Source organism: Diadema setosum, chromosome 20, assembly GCF_964275005.1.
Source record: "Diadema setosum chromosome 20, eeDiaSeto1, whole genome shotgun sequence".
Lineage (NCBI taxonomy): Eukaryota > Metazoa > Echinodermata > Echinoidea > Diadematoida > Diadematidae > Diadema > Diadema setosum.
Window position 1 is genome coordinate 3,438,423 of NC_092704.1, and position 13,079 is coordinate 3,451,501.

Below are 13,079 nucleotides of genomic sequence, written 5' to 3' on the forward strand. Positions count from 1 at the left end.
CGGTGGAAGAGGAAGAGGTTTAATGATCACCAGCAGATTTTGTAAATTGCCGGAAGATGATCACTTGATACAGAGAAGTTCTCTTCTGTGAGTCGAAATACAGTCCCCTATTCACACTTGAAAACTAAGCATGGTTTTTAGGTAATGGGACTCAGAGTGTGCTTCCTTCGTCATGTTTCCTTTGTCTTCACATCCCTCCACTGCTTGAAGTCCAGCCTTAACAACGGACAGTGAACAGTGGTGAACTTCACATTTAATATATATATATATATATATATATATATATATATATATATATATATATTTGAGAAACAGCCTTCTGCAACATTGTGCGAGGTGATCTTATTTACAGCGCGACATTACCCTTTCTCCTCGGGGAAGAATCTAAGTGGCGGAATATTTATTGTTTGGGAAATCATCCTCAAAAAAAAAAAAAAAAATCTTCTCATTCGCATGCGTGAGGAAAAAAGCTTACATAGATCATTCCTATAGAAGAGCTGAAACACAGAATCACATTAGGACAACAGATGCCAACATTTCATTTTTGTGCTAATGTGCTTTCCAGATACCGAAACTCTTCCCATATAAAATGCACATACCCGAAGCTCTGATGTTTTTTTTTTTTTTTTTATTCTAATCGTGCTCGGATCGCCGGCAATTCTCTATAAGGGCCTGTTCCATAAAGATTGAAATCAGGATTGACGCGATTAAAAAATTACGCTTGAACTGCTATTAAATCTATGCATAAAATCAAGCGTAAGTATCTTCATGAAACAGAGATAGGATCTGTATTGATCCTACGCTCGATTCGTTGAGTTACGCTCAATAAATCGAGCGTAAGATCAATCGCGAGTCTTTATAAATCAGGCCCCTGCAGGTCCGATTCAAGGTAAGCAAGTTTTTACAATGAAAAGTGTATAGAAACTGTCACGTTGGCGGAACGTCGGAAGTTTTTGTTTGTTTTGTTGTTGTTGCTGTTAGTGTGTAGGATTGGGGGGGGGGGGTGGTCAAGGTCACTGCCACTGCTCGTGGTTTGGTCCAAGGTCAATACTCTCTCACCGGGGGACTTGAACCAGGGACGCCGGGATTGGTCGTTTCGGGTCTTCTTTACTAAACCAAAGCAGCTTTAATTCTATTAAAAAACAATGAGAGACTATTTACCTATCTATCAATCCATCTATCAATCTGTCTCTCTATCTATCTATCACTCCATGTATATAGTCCAAGAGCATTAGTTTTAACCTGGACATTTTTGGTAACAAGCTGATTTTTTCAGGATAGGTCCAGAAAAATGTCTAGAATAACATACTAAAAGTCCTCATAAATCCTCTTTGAGCGTTTTCCGCAATCCAAGATGGCGTCCAAAATGGCCGCCATATCCAGAAATTCTTATAACTTTTCAACCAGAGAACCCAAATACAAAATTTTAATGCCTAAATATATGTTTTGAAGCATGAAGAACTCAATAAAACACATATTAAGAGATGTTGATGCACGCAAGAACCGTAATCCAAGATGGCGTCCAAAATGGCCGCCATATTTTGAAATTCTTATAACTTTTCAACCAGGTAACCCAAATACAAAATCGAAATGTCTAAATATATGTTTTGAAGGATGAAGAACTCAATAGAATACATATTAAGAGATGTTGACGGACATAAGTACCGTAATCCAAGATGGCGTCCAAAATAACCGCCATTTCCTGATTTTTTTTTCTCATAATTTTGCAAGTAGATTTCAACTGTACACACTTGTAATGTCGAAATATACGTTTTGAGTCACAGGGAACCAAATAATACTTATTCGGAGATTTTGAAACACAAATAAAGCATTTAAGCACTTCAGAAATCCAAAATGGTGTCCAAAATGGCTGCCATTTCCTGTTTTTCTCATAACCCTGCAACTACGTAACCGCGATGCGCACTTATTGAGACATAAGGACCCGACAAAATACTTATTCAGTGATCTTGAAGCACGTAAGTACAAATAAAACCACGTGAGTTCTTCGCGAAAACCAAATGTTGCCCAAAATGGCCGCCGTTTGTTTATCACGAGACAAAGATATTCAACATAATGTTCGAGATCCAACAACTCAGATGGTCTGGTGGTAAAGGTTCGCTTGGATGCATTCTCCCCCCCCCCCCCCCCCCATGGGGAAAGGTGTGACCTGTACAATCATTATTTTCCAAATATTCATCCTGAAGTCATTGAATTGCAATTATAAAAATGCAAAACGTCCCTCGCTCGGCCCCTTTCCATAGACTTTGTACACTTTTGAGATTAACAAATTTCCGAATTTGTCATCAAAAAGTGTGCACTAGATCTTTCACTTACAAAATGCAAAAGTTAGTTCCCTCATATTGGAGGGTAATTTGCCCTTCCTACAAAATCCTTCCACCGCTCACTTCCCCAATATAAATTGAGTAACAATTCCCAAATATTGCATCGAATGTATGTAAATGATATAATTATTTTCATTTCAATTCAAGTGTAATAGCTCCCTGGAGTTGGAGGGGATGGGGATACTGAGACAATGAATTATCTACTCTTTAAGGATGGACAATCAATATAACACCAAAGGTGCACTAGGCCGGTTAATGATCATAGAAATGCCAAACTCCCTCCAGTCGAAAGGGATCCCCCCCCCCTCCCCCATCCTCTACTAGCTCATTGCCTTGGATATACTAGTCTTTATTCTTTATTCTATACTTACACTTTTTAATAGAAACAACAATCTGGTATGTCATCAACATTGTGCACATAAAACCCATATATCTTGAAAAAAAAAAAAAAAAAAAAAACCTCCATTTTGTGGGAGGGTGCATCACCCTATACACCTCCCCTGCATATTTCCGTTAGTAATATATATTTTCTTACTTTTAGGACAAAAACAAATCTCAGATATTTCACCAAAAGAGTGTGCTAAATCTCTGAATTTCAAATGGGAAAATGCCAAAATCTCCATCGTATGGGAAGGAGTATTCTCCCCACACACTTCCCCCTCCCCGACACTTTCCTGAATTCGTTCTTCCAGCGTTAAATAGAAAACAAATATCAAATATTTCATCAAATAGGTGCAACAGATCTGTAAATTTCAAATCTGAAAATACGAAATTATGCCCTCGTGTGGAAGCGGGCATCCCTATGACTGCGCATTTCCATGATTACATAACTTTTTGTTCCTTTTTATGGAAACAAAAAATTAATATTTCACCAATATGGTGCATCAATGTCTGAATATCAAGTTTGAAAATGCAAAATCTCCTTCATGTTGGGGGGAGGGGGTCCCCTTCCACCCCCTCCCATATATTGCCCATTTCCCTGAAAACTTCTTTATATATTTCCTACTCTTTGATGGAAACAATTCAATATCTTACCAAACGTTTGCACTATATGTTTCTCTTTCGAGTAAAAAAAAAAAGAAGATCCCTCGTGTGGGAGAGGAGTATTCCTCCTCCATGTGCCAATAACTATGAGTGCCACATTCTCTGATTTCTATCTGTAATATAATCTTACCTAATCTACACGAAATGAATAGGCCACCCTAAGATAATTTAGACACTTTGTTTTAAGGTGGAGCAATACACTGCAGCAAAGAGATTCACTGTCATTTGATGAATTACACATTATTTTGTCGCACATGAAGACACTAATTTTCAACAGTTATGTAGCACTGACATCAGAAAGAATTGTTTCTACTTCTTGAGTGATAACTGACAGTTTCAAATGTAACTCACCTCATGGTAGACACCAAATGCGTTGGTAATAAAAAAAAGGCTAGCACTAAATTTTCATTTCATGTGCTTGAGGTGACGAAAATAGAGCATGTGGTAAAAAAATCTAGTAGGCTCTCTGCTTAGCAACATATCTGATGGTGAATGTTTCTATCGAAACAAGGACACACTCCTTGAGTTTAACATCTAAATGTTTTATTTGCATACTTTACTCATAAGAACTATTTGTAAATAAAAAGCTTCTTATATACTATACTGATATTTATTTATATTATTGTGAGATAAAATTGTGACTGCCAGCCATTTTGCACGCCATTTTGCATTTTAGGAAGAGCTCGAGCGGTTTAATCTGAACATGCGTGCGTCAACATCTCTTAATATGTATTCCATTGAGTTCTTTATAATTGTTTCGAAACATAAACACTTAAATTCTGTATTTGGTTGCCTATTTGAAATATTTCAGAAAATGGCGGCAATTTTGGATGCCATCTTGGATTACGGTACTTATGTCCGTCAACATCTCTTAATATATATTTTATTGAGTTCTTCATCCTTCAAAACATATATTTAGACATTCAAATATTGTAATTGGGTTACCTGGCTGGAAAGTTATCAGAATTTCAAAATATGGCGGCCATTTTGGATGCCATCTTGGATTACGGTACTTATGTCCGTCAACATCTCTTAATATGTATTTTATTGAGTTCTTCATCCTTCAAAACATATATTTACACATTTAAATTTTGTATTAAGGTTACTTGGCTGGAAAGTTATAAGAATTTCAAAATATGGCGGCCATTTTGGACGCCATCTTGGATTACCGTACTTGCGTGCATCAAAATCTCTTGATATGTGTTTTATTGAGTTCTTCATGCTTCAAAACATATATTTAGACATTTAAATTTTGTATTTTGGTTCTCTGGTTGAAAAGTTATAAGAATTTCTGGAAATGGCGGCCATTTTGGACGCCATCTTGGATTGCGGAAAACGCTCAAAGAGGATTCATGAGGACTTTTAGTATGTTATTCTAGATATTTTTCTGGATCTATCCTGAAAAAATCAGCTTGTTACCAAAAATGTCCAGGTTTAAGCCTTTTTTGACCTAATGCTCTTGGACTAATATATCAATTGATATCTGTCTATCTATACGTATATATATGATGATACTATCGTTTCTATTGCGTTGTTTCGTCTTTCAATGTTTTCTTTCGTTATCTTCAATAAAATGATTATAATTACATATGTATATATATTGTGTATGTATGTATTTGTTTATTATATCTCTTTTATACTTCTACAATCTATGCTGTCATTTTCACGGTCATCCATCCTCGTTTCTGTTTTTGACCATCCGTTCACTGCCGACGCCCCCTGTTGCCGTGTAATCCAGCCAGTGTACACCGACAGCGCAGTTATTTATCGCTCAGCAAACAAGGACCCCATCATTCATATTTTCATATCAATCATGCGACATCTAACACTGACTGCACTCTGGGGCAAGATTTGATGGACGATACCAATATCCTACCCCCCCCCCTTCCCTCTCTCTCTGAATGACTGGTTGGAGGGAGGAGGACGAGTTCTGTTTCATCAGTTTCATCAGATTCAGATGAACGAGGTTCTTCTTTTCACAACAGCTGCTTACAGAACACTATACAGCAGATATCATCGTTAGGGGTAATTCCCTCTTAGAGTGCTTCCAATCTTCTAGACACCAGCGAAGCTCATCGCAAGGTAAGTTAATATTTGGTCAAATGATATGGATGCATTCAACGACACCAGGTAGTCTCTTTGCCTCTTCCAGATACCAGGGAAACTCATTGCAAGGTAGGCTAACGTTCGGTAAAATGATATGGATGCATATAATGATACCAGGTAGCCTCTTCCCCTCTTCCGGATACCAGCGAAGCTCATCGCAAGGTAAGCTAAAATGTTTGGTAAAATGATATGGATGCGTTTAACGACATCAGGTACCCTCTTCCCCCTTCTGGATACTAGCGAAGCTCATCGCAAGGGTAAGTTCATTTTGGTAAAATGATATGAATGCATTTAACGACATCTGGTAGTCTCTTGAGCATAGGTGAACTGCTCTTCCGGAAGACTTTTGAAGGTATATCTAGTAATGCCAGATACCCATTGTAAGTGACACCAGGAATGACAGCTGGGGATACTGCTGGTAGCTCATCCTGTCCAGGCTTGAACTTAGAACTTCTCGTTTTAGAGTTTGGAGTCTCACCTACTATATCGCAGTACTTCACAGGGCGCCACAATAGAAGAGGCATTTTTCAAGCTAACATTTTCTATGTGTTCAAAAAGAAAATACACAGCCCGGTCTTGACAAAACAAATTTTTTCGCACAACTCGATAAACTTATAAATGTCAATAGTGAACACATAAATGAATTCTTTCCATACCACGTTACGCTAAATTACACGTGATAATGCTTACGAATCATGAATAGATTGCACATTGTGTTCAAATACTGTAAAATTATAAGATCAAGAACGAAAATGACGATGCTCTATGAGACAGGTCTTGGAAACCAAATGGTCTGACTTTTATCTCATCGGAGCTTTATTCATTTGTTCATTTATTCATTTGTTGTTTTTTTTTTATTATTTGAAATTCATTGCTCGACATTGTGATCAGTCAGTCTATATTCAGCTTCACTCTAATTCCTGAATGAGATGAATATTTGCGGAACTCTATTTCTGTAGCACCATCCATTACCAAAAATTTGCGCCGCATGCTTTATCATTTTACCGCGTTTGGCCAAAGGTCACACGTCAATTTTTTTTCTTTTTTCTTTTTTTTTTACGATGGACTGCTTTTGGTTCTGCTTCTAATCGCCAACTCCGTGGGTATATGCTCTTTCGCCTTGTTCTAACAATTCTTAAAACTTCTAGCGTACAATCTGTTAACCCTCCAAGAAGTATTGCTTTGGTATTTCACTGCTATTTCTCATGATATCTCTGCCACTTGGTTGTGAAAGGGTTATGGGGTGACCTAGTTTGATGACGCGCGATTCGGAGCCCCGGATGTGCACTCTGCAAGATTGATGTGCTCTGCGCTTACGTGTAACGCGTCTCAACAAGACTGTTTTCTTCAACCTGTCAACTATACATCAAAGAATCATGGGGCCGGGAGGTAATAATATTAAGCTCTCATAGAAATTCTTTTTTTACTTCTTTGAGAAGAGTGTGGAATCTTGTCAGAAGAGATCTCCTTCGATTTTGGATGTAAATGTCAAGAAGGTAATACGGGTTTTTGTGATTGATGTATATGATTGTTTCTTTTGTTAATTATCAATGTTCATTCGATGTTATCATCCGTTAAGTAAATTTCCCAAATAGAAACATTTTCTGCTAGGCGCAGTGTATTATTATTATTATCATCAAGCTTTCCATAGTGCGTGAATATCACACTCAACTTTTTTTTTTGTTTTTGACGCCGTATCAAGCTTAGGTTTAGATGTAAATCTGTCATCAAATGAAGAAATATTTATTTTTGTAAGGAAATACTGCTGCTTGTAAGAATACTATTCGAAAACGTAAACTTAAACCAAAAACGTAAACCGACTCTCTACAAAGAGTAAGATAAGGAAGGCAAACTCTATCTTTCCTGATTTGATATAATCCCTGTTGTTATATATTGACTGCTTAATCTATATCAGAATCTACCTCTATTCGTAATATAAAATGTCAGGAATTATTACATTAACATACCCCGTACTGATTTTCTTGAATTAATCTATGAAGCATAAGCTACCGGACCTAATGAAAAACAGCTTATATTACCAATATGCATACATCTTTCTCTCTCCTTCTGTCTGTGTATCTATCTATCTATCTATCTATCTATCTATCTATCTATCTATCCATCCATCTATCTATCTATCTATCTATCCATCCATCTATCTATCTATCTATATGTTTATATATCTATTTATATCTTTATATATCTATCTCTTTATCTTTCAATCTATTCATCTATGTATGTATGTATGTATGTATGTATGTATCTATCTATCTATCTATCTATCTATCTGTCTGTCTGTCTGTCTGTCTGTCTATCTCTACATGTGTATGCATGGGTGTAGTAATACGTAATTCCAGCACTCCATTGATGTCACCATTTCCTTATCCATATCACGAGACATTCCTCTTTCCTCTCTATAGTCACACATCATTAGTGGCTCTGTACTTTTCTTTAAGGGAATGTACTTTTCTTTAAGGAAATGTTATAGTTTTGGTTGAGGTGGTGGATTCAGATGTTAAATCTTTGCGAGATGATTAGAAACCACTTATATGAAATATTAAGGATCATGCGATATCTAAGAGGTATTCGAAGTTTATTTGGCGAATATTGATTGTGCAATGGCTGACATATCCAAACACAAAGTAAAACAAAGTGATCCTAATAAAATTTGGGTCCCACCTTTTACTAAGATTTCTTTGTTTTTGGATATCTCAGTCATTTCAAAATCAATTTTCATAAAATTCCTCTCGCCTCCCTGAATGAATTATAAATTCCTCTCAGAATTGCATGGTCTTTTATATTTCATGTAAGTGGATTTTCAGCTATCTCGCAAAAGTTAGAATCTGAATCCCCATATCAACCAAAACTGTACCATTTCTTTAACTGCACGTACATTATATTTTCCGATTTGCCTTGTTAGGTCTAGGTTTGTTGTTTCAACAGGAATTAGCGTGTGGTCCTCAATGTAGACATTTTAGTCTTCAACATTCATGACATTGGATCCAATCAATAAACGCGTATGGACTGCATGCACGATCTATGTGCAAAACTTCATTGTTTTATTACGTATTTCGTACAGCAGGTGTTTTCCTCATTTATGCAATCAATGCGAATGAATCTACTTGCATGGTATCATTTTTTTTTACCATCGCTAATTCTTTGTCTAAGAATGTGGAACATTAATTGAGTTGACGAGAGGACCAAGTAGTTTGATACCGCCCGCTAGCACCCGGAGAACAAGCATAAGAACGGACTGAAATTGAGTCGACTGGTTCGCCTTTCTTTATCGGTAGAGGAAAACGGCTATTGAATTAGAGCCAGAGCAAAGAAAATATGATATGAAATACATAGATACAGACAGAGATAAAAGAGAACGAAGAGAAATCGGAGTAGAGGGGGAGGATTAGAAAATGAAGAAAAGAGAGAGAGAGAGAATGAGAACAAAATCGAAGACAACTGGGCGCCGACGTGGCACCTAAGTAGCTGTCCTCATTATATATATACATATATATATATATATATATATATATATATATATATATATATACATATATTTGCAACAGAGTTGTTTTGTCACAATTTGATCTGTTTATGACATCAATCAATGACGCCATTAACGTGAACTATATCTGGAAACACACACACACACACACACACACACACACACAAACAAACACACACATATACGCACACATCCACAACCAAAGATGCAGTACAAAATGAACATGTCTATCTATCTATCTACCTATCTATATATATATATCTATATCTATAATATCTGTCTATCTATCTATCTATCCATGTATACACACACATATATATATATATATATATATATATATATATATATATATATATATACATATATATGTAATATCTATAATGTCTATCTATCTATCTAAGTATAAGTATCTATAAGTATCTATCTATCTAAGTATACAAAGATTTTTGTGTGGTTGTGTTTATGTATGTAAAATATATGTGCGTTATTGGTTACTTTATGCGTTACGAACGGTTTAGCAGTGTTAGCAAACACTCAATACAAACATATTATGATAATAAGGTCTTCTTTATCCAGGGTAGCATCTTCAGTGTTGTCACTGGTCTATAAGAGGGTCCTGCCATTATTATTACCCTTGCGTTGTCAGGTACCCATTTATACACCTTGGTCGGGAGGGACATTTATAGGTAAAAACATCTTGTCCAAGGGCGCAAGCAATGGCCATGTTGTGTAAGCATTTTGCCGATCTTGTACATATATACTAAATTTTCATATGTACATATGTATAATACAGATTTAGAAGAAGCGTTAATTTTCCACTTTTTCATACCAGACTGAAATTATATATCACGAGCCACGTTCTAACTGATGATTTCTTATGCGACATCATTTCATGGCATAGTTACGAATACATTTTATCCAGAAACTAACAGGTTACCGTTATATAGTCTTCTAGTTGCCGATTTAGGGATTTAAGGGACTTTGTCTGTGTTTGGATGTCAGGTGATGAACTAGTTTGGCGGGTCGCTGCAAATAAGTAGAACAAAAAATAAGACTACTCTTATGTGAGAGGCAAACCTGAGTTATATTTCCCAATGAGGCCATCCGTCCAGTCAAGTTAAGCTTATGCTGATGGTCTCCTGCTTCCTTATTGAATCAAATGTACTGCCTTAGCTGTATTATAGGTATGTAAATATAAATGTTTTACAAAGAGTTGTTGTTATGCATGTAGTATAAACTACACTTTTGTGTTGCTCGTTTTTTATTTGGTTATGTTTTGTTTAAATTTGTCACATTGATGTAATTTACTTTCTATTTGATTTGATTAGAGAAGCGAAAATAAATACGAACGAACGAACAAACGAAAGTTAGATCACAATACATCTCTAATTCTTTTGAGGAGAAAATTGGAATGCGTTTGTTATGTGATTGGTCAATGTTTCCATGTCAAGGTCTTCTTGCAATGTATCGCTTGTTATTTCCATGAGAAAAATGAACAATATGTATTGCTCGACTCAAGTATAAGTTCATCCGTGTCATTGATTTTGTTGTTGTGTTACTTATAAAAGCATGTAAAATACTTGTTGCGGGTGGAAAGAACAGCAAAATGTCATTTCCCTGAATCACTTAATCATTAACATTATCTCAACATCATGGAATCCTTTGAAGCTCCGCTGTATCTGGTCGAAACCCCCCTCTCCTTACCCCGTCCCTCCCTCCTCCAGACATCGTGGGCTCTTTGATGCTTCACCCGCCAAGGAACGAGCAGTTTTATCAAAACAGGCGTGACGGATAGCGTACGCCATCGGCTTCCGTCCACGATAATAGGTTCACAGGATTGAACGCTCCCCGTCCTCCTAACAACCTCCCTTGTTGTGCACTAATTTAGCATTAAAGTGAAACTTTACTTCCCTATGCTCGTGATGACGAAATGAATGAGATTAAATCAATTAAACGCAATTACACAAGTCTGATTAGAATCGAACATAAAGTAAGACAGTCATGGTGTTATAGATAAAAGCCCCTTTTAACGCAATTGACATCAATTGGTATTGATCGCAAGTATAAAAAACTCAGATACGGTTTAAAGAATATGAGTCAGTTTATCTGACTTCATAAAAAGTGAAGATTTGACATATGCCTCATCTGGTATTTATATATTTCATAATGAGGTCAGAATTGAAAATACGCTTTTAGTTTTCGCACCAGTTTTACGTTATGTCTTTTTTTTTAACTTCTCCGACTGGATTTGCTTAATTTCACCAAATATACTCTGAATGTGGTAAGGGTTTCACTTAAAGGCGGCAAAAATTTAGCAATCTTCTGCTTGCCATTAACATTTTGATTCGCGGAATTTGAACTCTTCGAAGGAAAGGTGGCAGGCAACCTCAAATTGAAAGTGTTTTCATTAATTTTCGTCCCACCAAAACCACGCGCGATGTCGCAATGAAGATGCAGCCTCGAGGCGTTACTTCTCTTTAGCTTTAGCAGCATGGATTGACGCCTTCTTCTGTGGTTCAACGACTTGAGAAACCAAAGAACTTCCGACTCGAAAAAGGGTTCTGCCGCGAAAAGAGTTTCTCTTTTCGAGCAAAAAACATGCGGGTGTAAGCCAAAACACGATACTCACGAGGGCTACAGAAAATAAAGAGAGTAGAATTCTAACTCGCAGCACATCACCTGTTATTCCTCGTTGTAGTTCGCTCTAACATTTTGTTTTCCTCTTGGAAAATGAGGTTGGCTATCATTACTGCACTACATCTACTACTTTTTTTTTTTGTCAACTGCACACATTTCGATAGACTTTAGGGGGGTGGCTCTTTTATCATCTTGCATGAAAATTACGAATTTTACGATTTACAGCCTATCCTAATTGACAGCGATGATATTCTCGCTCAAGTTACTGTTGTGATATGGGCTGCATGTGTGCTTCGATCGACGCAGTTAAAGCAGGAAGCTGTTTTCCTGTAGCACAATGGGACCAAGAAACCATCTGACGGTATGTTCGAGAACAATTCGACAAGTCCCTGGATGCCGAAGATACAAATTTTGCCAAACCATGGAAACATTTCTCTCAAAGATGCAGGGAAAAGAGGAATATGGTCAGGTATTTAGGAAGTGGCACAAGGGTTAATCGAGGAGTGGGATGTGGTAAACAAGTTGGACAGAGGAAAGCAGGAAAGCGAATCCTGAAAACAGGCGCCACCGCATTCCGAGAGATATGTTTGCCGAACATGAATATGATGAATGGAGGCTGTTTTTGGCCCCTAGACAGAATACATAAGCACACACACACACACACGCACGCATGCAGACGCACGCACACACGCACACACGCACACACACACACACACACACACACACACACACACACTCGCATATTCCATTGTCCTGTTGAAGCTGGGGCTTCTGTTTGCCCCAACCCAAATACCAGTCCCTCGGCGCGCCATTTTCAAGGCTATCACTCCGGTCGTCTGCTCCAGAGACGGCAGGTGCATAGTCTGCCAAATCGAAAGTTATATCGGATAACTCCCCTTACCTTGAGAATATTAAGAACGTGAATATGACACAATTTCTGAACATCTTGTTCAGCGTCAGCCTTCTCTCGCTGTAATTCAAGTACGAAACCGCTTCTATTTTATCGCCATTCATAGCATCCTTACTACGAATTGCTTCCTTGTCTACACACTTCTCGATGTGGTTGTCAACATGATAAGCGTCTAATGCTTTATCATTTTTAAACGGTCCAAGCTCTAGATGAGGTATTATATCATGAGTCAAGTAAAAATAAAAACGACCCAAAACACAAACAAATAGATAAACAAACTACCAAACAAACAAACAAATAAAAAACGAACAAATGGTTCAAGTTTGATTGTGCCAGCCCTTTTAGGTGACGCCAAAATGTTAAAACATCCTCAAGGCAAGAGAACCACACATACGATTTACTGAGTAAGTATGAAATATACATGAAATAGATAGAGAATTAGATGTGTTGCATAAACACACACACACACACACACACACACACATAGATTGTCTAATAATTATGGATATGTATACATCCATGTTGGCATATTTACATC